Source organism: Etheostoma cragini, chromosome 16, assembly GCF_013103735.1.
Source record: "Etheostoma cragini isolate CJK2018 chromosome 16, CSU_Ecrag_1.0, whole genome shotgun sequence".
In the NCBI taxonomy this organism is placed as follows: Eukaryota; Metazoa; Chordata; class Actinopteri; order Perciformes; family Percidae; genus Etheostoma; species Etheostoma cragini.
The window spans coordinates 8,280,534-8,296,800 of record NC_048422.1 but is presented as its reverse complement, the minus strand read 5'-3'; the positions used below and the strand labels follow the sequence as shown (position 1 = coordinate 8,296,800).

General features: G+C 39.1%; 1 protein-coding gene across 1 annotated transcript in view; it reads left to right on the top strand.

The window, feature by feature from the left end:
• Positions 1–6,149: 6,149 nt before the first annotated feature.
• phf24 (PHD finger protein 24) overlaps positions 6,150–16,267 on the top strand; it is a 44,478-nt gene continuing 34,360 nt past the window's right edge. Inside the window, exon 1 of the mRNA XM_034896481.1 lies at positions 6,150–6,161. The gene's annotated coding sequence lies outside the window, so the exon portion shown is untranslated. The remainder of the gene's footprint in view (positions 6,162–16,267) is intronic.

Genomic DNA, 16,267 nt, shown 5'->3' with positions numbered 1-16,267 from the left:
GTACAAATTTCTCTTTATAGTGGAATTGTGTACCACAACTCCAGTGTCTGCAGGTCTTTCTGGATGGATCGTGCGGTCAAACGTGAGTTTGGACTTGCTTTTCTCACAATCCTGCGAGCTGTTCTGTCTATTTTTCTTGGTCTTCCCGATCTTGGTTTAACTTCCACTGTTCCTGATGACAGCCATTTCTTAATGACATTTTGAACAGAGGATATTGGCATCTGAAAACCCTTTGCTATCTTCTTATTGCCTTCTCCTGCTTTGTGAGTGTCAACTATTTTCAGTTTCAGTTTTCAAGACAACTGCTTAGAAGAACCCATGGTACTGATTGTTGGGGCAAGGTTAGATGAGTCTGTGCATTTAAAACCTTAAGATTGACACCATCATCACATACCATCCACCATACATAGAGATAGGCATGGGGAACTTTCCATAAAATCATCTCTCAATGCAAATCAAACCAGCTATTAGGCAAAATAAAACCATGCTAATCTCTCGGTATTCACAAAGAAAAGTGGTGTCCTTAAAAGGTTGGATTTTTCTGGATCTTTTTAATTAAGGCATTAAGATCAATTTCCAAAACATTATTTTGTATTCCTCTTTTTAATCAACTTTAGCGTGGGTGCATAAAGTAATGCTAGCCATTGTACTAAAAAAAAATTAATGGATAAAATAATATGTATGTCTAATCTAAAACAAAACTCCTTGTGGGTGTACTCATACCTGGCAGACAAAGCTGATTCGGATTTTAAACAGTTGTGTTCTCCCTACCTTTGAAACCTACTCCCTTGCTGCCCTTTGTATTCTGCAGTGTGCACTCTATCTGATGAGTACTTAAAGTGGACAAGATTATCGACTAGATGGTAAACATTATGGAGCATTTAGCAGTTGATGACTTGTTTAAGAGCAAAATCAGAGATAAAAAGTCAATATTGGACTTACATTTGTCAGGTGGCCAGAAACGCCACATTTTATTTGCCCTATTGGACTACATAGCAGGCAAATTGGATCTTGCTGCTAGAAGTGGAGTGAAGTATAAGAAGACTGTTGCAGCTTAGTGCAGAGTGCATCTATTTTGCAACAGTCTGAAAGCCATCACTCAGAAGGAGTGAGCAGTTAATCACTATAAAAACAGCATTGCTGTCAACAGACATCGTAAGATGATTGCTATTCAGTTGGAGCCCCAACCTTCAACGCAACTCTTGAGACGAGTTGTCACGTTTTCTAGGGAATGGGTGACATTTGAAACTGAATTTTCCATTAGCACTCTTTCCAACAAATGACACAATAACGATCAACAGTAACTTTATTTTTTTCTATTTCATTGCTCTGCAACTGTGTACCATACACAACTATCTGAGGAAGAACGGAAACGGAAAGATGAGAAAAACTGTAGCTGTCTAACTTGTTGATGCTATTGAGTTTTATTCAAGAAGCTGTCAGTCTAACTTGCCTTCACAATCCATTGTGCAGTGTTGTGTGGAGCTGATGTGCACAGAAGATGACAGATTACACGAAGTAGCAATAAAGCAGCTTCAATAATGCATCAAATTAAACTTTCTGGACGAACCAGAGAAAGATGAACCGCTTACCTCAGATGACCAATATAACACAAAATCAAAATGCCGTAGGTGGAAATATAGACCTATCTGTGCTCTGTCTTCAGGCAATTTAAGACTGTAGACAATTTGATGCACCATAGACACACATTTGTCTATAAACAAGCTCAACAGAAAAATACTTTGCACATCTAGAATGTGAGAGGTGCATCGGAGAGGGATGAGATAAAAATAAATGTAAGAGCTGGCAACTGTACCAACTAGACCATTCTCAGGCAGCATTTTGATGATGGCCTTGTACCGTAACTATAAAACTTATTTTTTGGAAGTTAGACAGTGTGGGGAAGTTTCTTTGCATCTATAAAAAAGCTTAAAGTACACAAACTCTGACAACTCTACCTTTATGAACAGTGTTGGGAGTTACGCGTTACAAAAGTAACGCAATTACAGTAGTGTTACGGCTGCACCCTCATATGTATATGTGTATGAAATTGATTGTGCTTGAATTGAGATGAAAAAGCAGGCTGTGACACCCCCCGTGCTAGTGATAGCTTTTCCTCAGCACCCATCGGCCCATTTTTCCGTTAATACACTCGGTTTGTTTAAACAAAGCTAGTAAGCAGAACAACAGTCTCTCACCTTACCAAATCCATTTGGTTTTATGTTAATGTCCCGTTCCTAGCTACGGGACATTGTCATGCCCCGATGTAGGTTGAGTGCAGATTTGAGTCACGCATTCTCACATTTAAACGGTTTACAGCATAATGTGTCGTACTGAAATTTTTGAAATCCATGAAACAATCAACTTTTGTCATTACATATAATAACAAAAGATGGGAATCATAACATTCTTTTTTAGCCATCTATGGTTGTTTGATTGCTAACCTTAGCTCAAAACGGCATTCCAGTAACAGCCTTTGTTGTGTTTGATGCTAACTTGTAGCCAGGTACAAAGAAAATTTGGTTAAGTAGGTCAATTTTCACTGTATTAACATTACAGAGGTCTCTCGTTAGCATCTTGTATGCTACTTGTCGCAAAGTGACGCATGCACAACTCACATCTTCATCAGTGATATTTAGAGTTGCGGTGTTAGCCCAATGTATTTCATCTGATTAATGGGCATCAACATGAAGAAAGCGATATTTCCATTTGCTTTGTCTGCATGCGGTTTCTACACAGTGCTGTTTTCACAATCACAGCCATCCTCCGTGGATAGCGATTTTGTTTTACACAAACGGGTTGAAACAAAATCTCTTGGTGTGCAGTCTAACTGTTTTAACTGGTATAGTTTGCCACAAGTCTTTTCATTTGGACATAATCTTGTGAATTTAGCTGCTGGCGTAAACATACCATACTCCCCGCTGGTCTGGTAAATCCACATGGGTACTTAATATGCATCAGACTTTGCGTTCTTCATTCTTTGTAAACTTAACTCAGTATTTTGATATCAGGAATTATGATTTTTGTTATTGACACTAGCCCGGGGAAATGTCCAGGCTCAGACACTGTGCTTTGAATAGATAAAAAGGCATGGTACTTTGAAAATACTGCTTTGTTCTAATTGACTACAATATCAGAGATGCCAAAATCGTCCATGTCTGAAAACACCCTTGGACCCCAGAGTCCCAAAGTGCTTCACATGATAAACATTTGTTAAAATACAGTAGGATCCAAACTGAAAATAAGCAAGCGAAAATAAAACACTGATGCAGGTAAAAGACTAAAAGTTACAAACATGAGACAAAAGCGAGTAACATGATGGGTGCTTTGGCCAGCGAGCATTCCTCATAATTAAATAAGTGCTCAAATGTTCTCTATATGACTTGATATGCAGTCCTATTTATAAATCCTCCTTCTTAACCTTTTGACCATCATGGATCCATTTTGGCAAAAGCCAGAGCGGCTTCCCTTCAGAAACAAGACATCCATAATAGTGCATCTGCGATAAGTGGCAGTCCATTTCCTTTCACATTAAGGCCCGGCCAAAGGGAAATGTTTGTTTTTTTCTTTTTCTTTTTCCGACTCTCATTGTGCACGGACAGCAGATCCGTCTTTCATCTAACCCAGTGATTTGAACTTGATCAATTATGCATGCAAGGAAAGCACGCCATTATTACTCAAGTACATGAGAGCATCACGACCGACATTGTGAGGCGCCAAAGAGCGTTTGTGTATAATAACAGGGTGTCGGCGCAATGCTTTAATTCTCTCCTGCTTGTGATCCAACCTTCAACCTTTACTTTACAAGGGTCAAGATGAAACTTTTATTCAGTCATTTCATACCAGAGATGCAATTATACATCAAGTTCCAATGTGTCCTAAAATTGATATGCGTGATCCGGCATCCCTTAAAGCAATGTGCATTAAGTCAGAAAACAGACAGCTGCAATGTGATTCATTCATCGTCACGCTTGACCTCCAAGTCACATGACCACATGGATCTTTTTTTCCTACCCTCTATTACGACTGACATGTGCTTGTCCTAAAACACGCCCCTACCAGTGGCAGGAGATAAACTACAAATCCTCATACATGTCCTTAAGTCTCGCAGTTTGTTACACGTGGTGAAACTAGTGCAGTTTGTTTGGTTATGGCAACACAACTTGGTTGGGTTTAGGAAAAGATCATGGTTTGGGCTAAAACAAGAATGTTTTTTACATAGCTTCAGTTATGTACGTAAGTATTTGGCATACAGTAGTAATATAGAGGGCCTATTGTGAAGTAGTATGTGTAACTTAAATTGCATTGCTTCATGCAAGTTAACTCACGAATGTAACTTTTAGTAAGTCAACGATGACTTTTGCTTTCACATGGGACAGGGACATTGGCCTTCTGGGTAATGCTGACTTCCTCGCTCTTTACACTAGAGGTCGCTGACACTATAAAAGGTGAATACGGGTCTTTATAAGCTGCTTAAATCAATCTATGTGGCCGTTTTTTGGGGGGAGGACAGTCTCAAGCTAGAGTAAATCCTGGAATTAATGATGATGTTAAGCCCTGAAAACCTACTTTCTCAATCAGTTTTTGAATATCAGTGATGGGGTTTTTTATGTACATTTTCCGGCAAACAATTTTGCTAATTTTACATCAGATATACTTTATGTGTTTTTGTCTGTGCTGGTCTCATTGGTTTGAAGTGGGTAGAGCTCAAATGGAGAACGTATTAATCAAAACCGCACTGTGAGGGACCAGTTTAGCAGTTTAGCAAGAGGAGTCACAAGGGAAGTTCAAAAGTAAGGGTTTTTATTTAGCAAAAATCAATACCCTAAAGTGTTGGGCCCGTAAAAGAAATCAAATAAATAGAGAGTAACTAAAGCTCTGAACATAAAAAACTCAAAAAAAAAAAAATACAACTGACCTCCTACCAAAGAAACAAAAGGGGACTTATGTATTGACCTATTTTGAACCACAGGGGGAGACTAACAATAGCACTACTACAGAAACTACAAATAACAGGAAAAAAGAAATGTACTTTTACATTTTTTTTTACATTTGTCATTGTCTAGCTGGAAAACAGTAATTTATAATATCTGAAAATTAAATACCTGACTTACTGTAATAAACACCTCAGAACATACGGACCTCCTATTACCCAGCCGGCTCAGCTTGGGACTTCTCTGTTTGTTTCTGTGTAATAGAGTTGTAGCTTGGGACATTTTACCTATTAACATACCCAGTGATTTGGGGAGGCAGCTGTACTGTAATTGTGGAGGATGGGCGGAAGAATGTAATTAGATCAATGCAATGCTGTGTTTTGCCTGCAGCTGTCTGTTTTTCATCACTTTATCCAAATGGGTTTGTCAGATCCCTCCTTCATCTTTACAGAAATCCAATCACATTTTTATTTGTGTATTATAATTCACTGGGTGTTCAATCATGGTTGTTTAAAATGCATTGGATGTGGCAAAGGAATTAAAATCCAAACGGATCAGTTTTGAGGGACTGCTTTTGAGTTTTTTTAATTTCTGGAATTGTTGGCTCTTTGTTAATTATAGAGCGTGGTCCAGACTTGCTCTGTCTGGGAAGTGTCTCGAGCTAACTGTTTGGATGGGATACTATGAATAAAATTAATTAAACTTTTGACAGCTCAGTTGTTGATGAGTTTAAGAGATGGTGTATGTGCTTTTGTTCTTTAAAACAACAAACCATAAAATGTCACTTATTCGACTGGACATAGCCTCTGGGTCTTAAAAGTGAAGCTAATGTAGAAGGGCATTAAACCTGCGTTATTTCTACTAGCCAGCAGGGGCGACTCCACTGGTTGCAGAAAGAAGTCTGAAGTCTGAATTCTGAAGTCTGAAGTCTCAATCGCTGGTTTCAAGTCTTTGTCAATACAGCATCTCCCTTGTGATTGACTAGGTGCTAGCACGGCGAGGTCACCATCAATGCACATCTACAGTGAGTCACTGTGTAGAATAAAATGAAATGGGCGTGAACTTGTTATCAATTCTTGCCTGTGTTTTTGTCTTAGGACTTTGGCCCTGCAGTGTCTTTCAGTTCATGAAAGTTATTTGCAATGTTTTGGAAGTCTTAAAATGTCTTGTCTATGGTTGACCTCTCAGTGGTTACATCCACTTCTTTAACCCTAGCACACAAGTAGAGTAGTTAGTTAAGTTAGGCTGCTTGCATATATATATATATATATATATATATATATATTGTTATTTATTTATTTATTTATTTGAGGACATCAGGACTGCTGACCACTTTGTGCTTAATGTGAACTCTGGTGCATCTGAAATATGGGGTGCTTCCATTACAGGAAGGGGTCCTTTTGAATAGTAAATTGTGCTAAAATGCACTGTTGGGCTGCTGCCATGGAAATATATACCGTCAATTGTAAACATGATCTCCTTTTAATTTCTGCTCACTAAAAAGGCAGGGAGGGAGACCGTATATGCTCAGCTAATGGCTTTTCCCTTCATTACTTCCTCGGAGTGCACAGAAATGAACCTGTCATGGGTGGAAACTATTCAGATAGTTTCTCTAAATAAACAAGAGAAAGCATCCTCTCTGAAAACTTCACAAGGTTTTCTTAAAAGTGGGTCTCTGGTGGGCTCAGATGTTCCTGTTTCTGTCACTTCATGTCTAATTAATTAGCCCTGCCAGGTCCTTTCAGAGCCCTCAGCAGCAAAAGCACGTTACCGTGGTAGCCAAAGATAACACTACATCTCTATGTCTGCGTGTGTGAGCAGAAACTACTCCAATGTGATTGGTAGAGTAGATTTTAGAGTAGATTTCTTCTTTTTCTTTTGTAAATCTCTGAATGAAGTTGTATTACGATTGCTATTTGGAGCTGATAGGCAATACTGCAACATGTTTTATATCACCCGTAGCTCCTCTCTAACATTTTATTTCACATTTCACACACTTTATCTTGTCAAAGCTACACCTACGATTGGTCACATTTTGAAAATATGGAGCTCTCTGTTCACAGCAGGAGATAAATGAGGTGGATTTTCCTGCTCCGCTCACAGGAGTTACAGCCTGTCCCTATTACTACATCTGGGCCATAAATAGGTAGAAACCTGTGACACATTTAATTAAATTCAAAAGCCCAAGCTGTCTGACATAGTGTTTGGCCCCATCTTTCCTATTGGTTCTAATGGATGCTTGTGGTCCATAATGCCTCAGTGCCAGATCCACTCTGTCAGCTCTAGGGAACGATGCTGAATAATCGAGCTTTGTCAGATCTGCTATTAAATCTACATCGTCAGACAAAGAAGTCAAATTGTTTGAGGAAAAAGAGCCCATCCCAATTAACCCATTAATCAACCCAGAGGACTGAGGAAATTACATTGCACATGCACAATTTAAATTTAATTTAGAAAATATTCACGTGACGGGCAATTTGCTAAACAAAAGAAGTAAACAGTGCTGTCAGGGCTAATCCTCTGATCCGGTTTGACAAGGAGGAGAAAGGACAGTGGCCTTGATTTATCGGGAAGTCTTGGGCAGTATAAATTGTCCGTTAGCATCCGGATAAAATCACACCCTCTGTGCTTAGTCATGAGCTAAACCACATGTCGCTGAATGAGCACCATGGTGTGATACAGAGCGTCTGCGCTCCAGAAGTAACAGTTCTAGACAGTGTCCTCCTCATCTGCTCTGTCATACTGTTCCGCAGTGATTGACAGGTAGATAACAGATTAACATTTGGCAGCAGTCTATCCAATTTCAGCGCAGAGATGGAACTCCAATGACTACTTCCTTCTATCATACCATGCAAGGGTGTGTGAGTGTGGGAATAGACTATTCCACAGGAGACACATTAGGAGTAATGAAGTACATATGAAGTAATATTATAGAGCATCTTTAGCTCCCTTAATACATAGGGAAATGCATATGTAGCAAGAGTGAGCCACTATTTTTTCTTTAGCATCTCTAGCTTTATGTCTGAGTTTGTCAAATGTTTGGGCAGCATGACAAAGCAAGCATGAAGCCTCTGGGCAACCACAGCAATTTAGAGGTGGATGTCACCCTCTACTCTAAACACATCCCATCCTATAATATTGTTGCTCTATTGGGCAACTTTTGGGCAACAGTGGAGCCACGTCTTTATCTTTTAGCCAACTCCTCAGAGGTTGTTTAAGGTTTTGGAGATGGACTTCATATAGTCTTGCATTGCCAGATGAGGGTCTGGCTAGTCCACACAGCATTCAGCATGTGCTCTGGTTTATTAACATTTCTTTAAACCAACCACACTTAAAGGTTGTTTAAGTCTGGATATACCCTGCAGAGGTCTGCGGAGCAGGTAGACATAGTCCTCACGAACCCACCAGATTTTAACAAAATGGAAGCAGAATTCAACGGAAATCCGGCCAAAAAGAGGGACCTCCGGTGTCACTTGAACACTCACTTTGTCAGTATAGACAATAAAAATAAAACCTTAGTGGAAAGAAGAACAAGTTGTTAAAGCTCTGCTGTGTTTTGGGAGTAATGCTTAGGTTTGAAACTCCAAAGAATGACATATGATTGGATATGTTGTTTATCTACATGCAGCATGACTCATCAGAAATATTTTACAAAAAGAAAAATAGAGAAAAATATGTACTTGTGTAAATGTACTTACTTTTTGCCTCATCCATAATTTACATGTGTAGACTATATACTGCAAATATATACAGTATGTAAAATATAGAAAAGAATAGCAAAACAAGTAATAGGGAGACAACGATACAAACTTGTTTATGTCTTGCATTAATAATAATGTCTTTCATTACCTGATTGGCCAAACTTATGTACTTAATACTCTGTCTACTATATACATGTCCAGCAGATCAACATTATCATGCATTTCATTTGGAGTTGTGTTTCTGGTCACTTGACAAATGTAAGTCCAATATTCACTCTCCTTTTAGCTCTGTTTTGTTCTCCTCCAACTCCTGAGAGAAATACCTGACTCTTTGGCAACTAAATGCTCAACTCGGTTTGCCAGCTAGTTCCTAACTGTGTCTGTCATCTGTTGGTAGGTAGTGTAAAATACCATTATTTTGCCAGCGCTTTTTTTTAAAGATTGCAAGCATCTAAACAGTAAAGTTGCTGGCTGTAAAACCAAATCGATTAGCTGGAAGATAATAACGTACAAAGTTAGGCTAACGGGTTCATTACTAACAGTTCCCCCCTCCAAATTACAGTTGCTAAATCAAGTTCAACATCATTATAGGTTATATTTGTTGCAAACGCTCTGGTTTTGCTATATTCTTCAACCCAACTGTTACCACAATAAATACAAATTTCTCAGATTTACAGTTTGATGCCATACTTATTACATTATGTGGTGTCTTGACCAGACCTGGCATGACTTAAGTCCCAGCTGGAAGGCTTGGATAAAAATCCGCAAAAACATGAATATCCCAAAGGAATGGATATTTGTGCAGCTGTCACCCTTCTTCTTGCCACAGATTATATTAATGTCACCAATTGATAGGAATGCTCTCTAGCTGGTTAGCAGAATTTACAAACGGCACGTGCCACACTGGTTTTAAATTTAATGTTGCAACTGTCATTCTATTTTCAGCTTTCAAAGATATCTATAACAGGTATCTTATTGTCTATGCAGCACAATAATACAACTAAGCAAGTAACTAAAACTAAGCCTGCAATGGGTGATATCATATAACCTGTATTATTAGGCTGTATAAGATGATTTGGTGTCTGAGGGACATTTATCTCACACTTTAAACTTTGGAAACAGAAAAGAAAACATTGGCTGAAATGGAGTGAATCTAAATCAGATACGAAGCTGATCGGTTGCCTAGCAACAGTATTGGTAATGACATCTACAGGTCTTTCCAGCCTACAGTGTTTAAAGAAATGATTAGGGAGGCTATGTGTACAGCAGAGATTTCTTAATGGAAAATAACTATACCTTAGTATCCTGCCGTTATTACACACCTTTTAAGTAAGAATGTAGTAAACACATTCTATAAACACAGAGCGACATGAAAAAAATTAATTAAAAAGCGTTTTTAGTTACATGTTTTTAAAATGTGAAACAATGATCAATCTTTCTTTTCTACTCCACAGTGCGAGATGCAAGGCCGAGTCATCTTCCAGTTAATCTGATCATGCTGGAACATCAAACAGCTCCAAGCAGAGCCTTCACTCAGGCGGATTTTAAACCCCTCCAGTCAAGCTCCTTCTGTAAAATGATAAATACATGTAAAGATAAAGTGACATTAAAGATTCATTGCCATTCTCCAAAGCAAAGCAATCACTTTAAGCTGTTTCTGCCTTTTGGCCAATAAGCGTGTATCTTTGACTTTTTTGCGTTTGTAGCTATTTGTTCAGTTACGTTGGCTGAATAAAAAAAAGGTTGAATTAACCAAAATAAAGAGGCATGAACAAAAGAGATAATGACTTCTTGAAATGAGACAGAGACCTGTATAAACATCACGTTACAGTCTGACAATGAATGCTGATTAAAACAAAGAGGTGAGGAGAAAAAGCCCCCCTAGATATTGCTGAGCTTGTCAAGTGTTATACATTCTCACATGGAACAATGGCCAACATCTCCTCCAAACCATATGAGCTTTTACGTCTTTAATTCCTTCCCTCTTATAAGACCCATAGGATAATTTCATCAATTAGCGTTCCTTGCAGTGGCCAGAAATACGACCCACAGAGAACGCATTGGTCATGGTTTTCAACACGTTAACGGTCGCAGTTTAGTTATGTCTAGGCGCCAAAACTACTTAATTTGGTTATGAACAGGGATAGACCTTGTCTTGTCATCGTGTCACGGGGACTAGTTTAGTTTATTAAACGTGTTTGAGCACGGAAGACCAGGACCCTGTAGCTGAAAAAAATACGATTGAACACAGGTTGGTCTCTTGGACCCAAAGGATGAGATAAAGATAGTGGGAAACACCCTCAAGTGCAGGATTGGTCTCAGGACCTAGAAGGACGAGATATTGGTAGTTGAACACCTTTGAGTACAGGAGGGGTCTCTAGGACTCTGAAGGGTGTGGTCCCTTCCAGTTCACGTGAAATGAAATCATAGTGGCCTACGCAATGGTCAGCGGGGACCCAAAACTCAACCCCAGGCTGATACAAAGAGTCAAATAAACTGAACTGGTCCCAGTGACCCGAAGGACAACACAAGGGTTAGGGGGTTGAATCTTATTGTAGTCCTACATGGACTTCGACCTGAATTTTACCAGCCACAATTACAAAGTTGCAATTGTAAAGGACTTATGTCTCAACAGGATTAGGAAGAAAACTTGTCAAATGTATTATTTTCAGTAGATTGGACTGCTGTTACAGTGTCTTTACAGGTCTCCCTAAAGATGTAGACAGCCACTGCTGCTGCTCGAGTACACACTAAGACAACAGAAGTGGAGCACATCACTCCAGTTCTGAAGTCTTTACACTGGCTTCCTGACAAATAATTGATTTCAGAATAATCATATTGGTTTATAAAGCACTGAATGGTTAAAGGGCCAAAATACGTTTCTGATCCCCTGCCAGTATACAATATGTGCTGTTCAGAGCACTCAAGACGACTGGGACAGGTCTGCTTTCTGTCTGCAGAGCCTGAAGACTTTTCTGTTTGCCTTTTATTAGATTAATTTTTTTTAATTTCTCACAGTGCTTTGCACTATTCCTACTCTACTTAACTTGATTAACTTGATTTCATTCTCTATTCTCATGACTTTTTAATGATTGTTTTAAGTTTATTAAAATAACCGTTTTTATAGTGTTTCCTTTGCACTTAGTGTTTTATGTATAGCACTTTGAATTGCCTTGTAGATAAAATGAGCATAGTCAATAAATATGCTTTGCCTTCAAGTGGGTTACTTTAGGCAAGGCAGCTTTATTTGTATAGCACATTTCAGCAACAGGGCAATACAAAGTTCTTTACACAAAATCAGTTAAACGATTGATAAAACACAATTATCCTCAAAAAAAAAATAGATAAAACACAAGTGTAAACTTGACACTACCTTCACACTAATTAAGCCAGTTTAGTGCTGCCTTTCGTATCTATTTTCGACACTACACATTTACACTTTTTCTTTAAAGTGCTACCCTTTGAGTCTGTCTTTCTCTGTCTTTCTCGGTATAAAACCCTAATCCCTAAACCCTAACTCACTTAAGACTACCTTCACACTAATTAGTCAATGTTAGTGCTACCTTTCGTAATCACCCTCAGTGTCGCTACCCTCCACTACTCTAATTTTAGAGACTATACCTTTTGTCTCCTTGGACTCTTCTTCACACTAATTAAGCCAATCTAGCGTTACCTTTCGCGGCTACTTAACGACCACTACAGATTCACACTTTTTCTTTAAAGTGCTACCCTTCGAGTCTGTCTTTCTCTGTCTTTCTCTAGTGTATATCCTTGACTTATAACTTCTGGGATGCTCCAGTGCTGGAGGAAATTCCACCGGATGCATGTATTTTTGCTGATTTCTGTTTCCTTCCGTTTTCTTAGTTTTGGAATTCTAACCTTCGGTGGATTTATGAGAACTATGGTTAACTGGTCCTCAGATCTCTGCAGAGTAAATCGAGACAGCTAGCTAGACTATCTGTCAAATCTGAGTTTTCTCTCGCATGACTATTTTACAGCGGCTCCTTGCGGAGTTTAGCACCGTCCCATGATGATTGTTATTGGTTTAAAGATATGCCAATAAACTAGAGCATGTTTTCCTCCCATCCCAGAATGCTGTGTGGACTACCCAGACCCTCCATAGAGGAATGGGTATGCAAGTTCATCTGACAGGGCTGTGGGGGTACACATACTCCATATCCACTTCTGGGATTGCTCCAGTGTTGCCGGAAATTGCGCCGAAGTTTCTCTATTTGACCAAATCTGTAACCTTCCTGCTTTCTTGGTGTAATTTCTTTGGAATTTTAAACTCCGGTCAACTATGGTTAACTGCGCCTCAGATTTCTGCAGGGTAAATCCAGACAGCTAGCCAGACTATCTTTCCAGTCTGAGTGTTCTGTTACAAATATAACAATTATTGAACGAGCACATGTTCCACGAAAACAAGTTCCTTCCTGAGGCTATTTTACAGCGGCCCCCTGGCTCCATCCGGGGCTTGGTGCCTGTGGAGGAAGGTCTGGTAAAAAGAGACTAGGTTACATTAGACCAAAAAGTTTGGGGACCACAAAGGCGGTCGTCTGTATGTAGGAAGAGACTGATAGTGGCACCAAGAGGTACAACCACATACAGGAACTATATTGCATGTAGCTAAGACATAACACAGACATCACAGTTATATTGGACAAACCAGATGTATTGCTTAAGTGTCAAGTTGCCAGCACATTTGCTAATCTTCAATACTTATCCAACCAAATAACAGACTAACAAACCAACAATAAACAGTAATACTGAAAGTAATAATTACAATGCGACATACAAACCTATAGTTATTCGTGAGGAAACAAAATGAAATTGTGTTTGGAATGAAATAAAATATTGCATACAGACGTACATATATTGGATGAAAACTGAGAATAATGAGTGAAACATGACCCATGTTCAATGAAATGTTTTGTGACATTACAAAAGCGTCACCTGTGTTTGACATATCTTAATATTCATGTTTTCATTAAGATTTGCAAGTCAGTGCTCATTTATCCCATAATAAGATTTTTTAAATCCTGAAATAAGCCAAATTGGACAGGCCCAGCTCTGTCCCCGGGGGCTTGTCCACTCCTCTGCTTTCTCTGCAGCGGAATTAAGGATTTTAAAGGAATTAATAAATCCTGTGCAATCAAAAAAATGGTTTCTGAAGAGATGCACATTTCATTCTGACCTTGTTAGCTCTGTAATGAGTTCAGTAGGTTGCTGGTTTTTGCAGTTTCACTTTGTTGAGTGCTAAAGTAGGCCTGCATGATTACTGCTGATGAAGTTCAACTAATAGTTTGACTCATTTGCTTTCTTGCAAAGATTTAGATAAGAAGAAGATTGATATCTCTGGTGGATACAAACTCACACTTTTAAACAGAAACCATCAGAATGTGAGAATGCTGAACTATTAAAGGAATAGTTTGGCCTTTTTTAGAAATTAGTCACTTTTTTCCCAAGAGTTAGATAAGAAGATTAATACCACTGTCATATGTGTCTGTTAAATATGTAGCTGGAGCCAGGATACAATTAGCTTAGCATAAAGAATGGAAATGGTAGACACAGTAGCCTATCCAAAGGTAGCACCAATCCAACTACCAGCACCTCTAACTTCCATTCTCCATTGGGCATGTCTGTGCTGCGTTCCGGGGTAGCTCCGTCCTCCGCCGCGTGCCATACCACACCGGGACCGTCTCAGAAGTGGAGCGTCTTACTGCATGTCTCACACATTATACTATCTCAACTTTGTACTTTACAGAACAATCACGTGTTTATTAAGCTAGTATCTACCTTTCACTCCAAGCCCTCCTGCACTTAAACTCCATTCCCTGTCTTGTCTGGCGTTGTCTTTAAAAAAAATAGTCTTTTGGTAAATTGACTGGACGCTCTCTCTGGATGCTGTTTCACTTCCTGTCCACCTATTTGAATGGCCTGCGGCTCGCGTTAAAACAGACATGGCGTGTGTCTTCAGCGGAGTGGAGAGTCACTTCACACGTGGCTGGTGGAATATGAAGCACACAGCGCATCCGGAACGCAGCGCAGACGCGCCTAGTGGAAAACAGGGATATAGCTCACTAATTAACACATTAATCTTGTTTATTTATGCCTTACAAAAAGAGTATGAATAACTTATTCCCTGTTACATAATGTTGTTATTATTCAGTCAGTCAGTTCCTAGGTTATTAGGTTTGTTTTTTATAGTCATAGTGAATATTTTATTATGATCTACTGCACTGTTCAATCCCTGCACTGTTCACTTTTTCACTTGTTCACTTTTGCATTACACACAGTCTACAATAGTATTTCTATTGAATTTCTGTTATGGATTTTTAATTTTATTTTTATTCTAAGGTATGTGTGTATGTGTGTTTGTTGTGTTATGTTGTCTTGCTACTGGATGCCTAACATTTCCTTTGGGATGAATAAAGTATCTATCTATCTATCTATCTATCTATCTATCTCTTGAGTGGTTGCAGTGACTTCCTGCACCGCCCGCTGGAAGAGATATAAGGTTGTAGTTAGTAAGCTTTAGAGGTGTTGTAAGCTTTTTACAAGAAACATATGTGTTGTATAAAATGACAATAGTGTTGTCAGTCACCAACATGCGGAGCTGCAGTACACAAATGTTCTCCAAAAGCTAAATTCAAACTATTTTTTCCCCTCAACATTTCAGAATAAAAATGACTCAACTGGTTGTGTTGATTCTCTAACCGGCAGACACTGTTTTTGTGCATGACAAATTTTCTTTGGGACGATACAAATCTATCTTAATGAAAAAGATAAAATGTTCATCACCGTGTATGTAAATCATTAAACTATTAACCCCCCCCCCCCTCCCCAAGCAGAATGACCCACCCCAAAACAAAATCTTTCACCCTTGCTTCCTACCTTCTTAGACCAAGAGCAATAACATGACAGCGTCTGAATAAGGGGTCATTTCTCTAACAGCAGCTCTTGCAGGAAAACTCCTTCAGCCCAGGAACAAGTGACAGAACAGGCTTTGAAGAGAAAGGTGAAATTGCTGCTCACTTGAACGGACCAATCAGGTGCCATGTCAGGGCCCTTGTTCTCTCTTCACAGGTATAGGTAATTCAGGGCTGAAAAGGCAGTGACTGCAGTCCTCCAAATTCCAGCTCCAAATCTATGGGAATGCTGTTACAGCGAGAATGCAACAGGGCTGTGGACGGACTGCTAATTGAGACAAACAGCCCCACTGAGACCATTAGAACTGCTCTGAATGAGTAAATGAGGCTTTTGCTATTTGCTTTCCCAGACTACTTCTTCTTTTAAAAACATTCCAAGCTCGGCTTTGCCTTCGCCCCTTGTCTTCATTAAGAGCCCATTTCTGTGAAAAAAAGAAAAGTTTTAATCATGAACTGTAACACATTTTCTCTCCTCTTTACGACTTTGTCATTTTCTGCACTTTTAGGTGAACATGAAAGAGTCAAACAATTAATAAACAACCATAGGCTGCTAGTGTGAAAGGCCACGAAACATATTCAGATTATAAACCATGACTTTAGATATATTTCATGCATTTTTTTTAAGGTTACATACAGTGGGTACGGAAAGTATTCAGACCCCTTTAAATTTTTCACTCTTTGTTTCATTGCAGCCTTTTTCCAA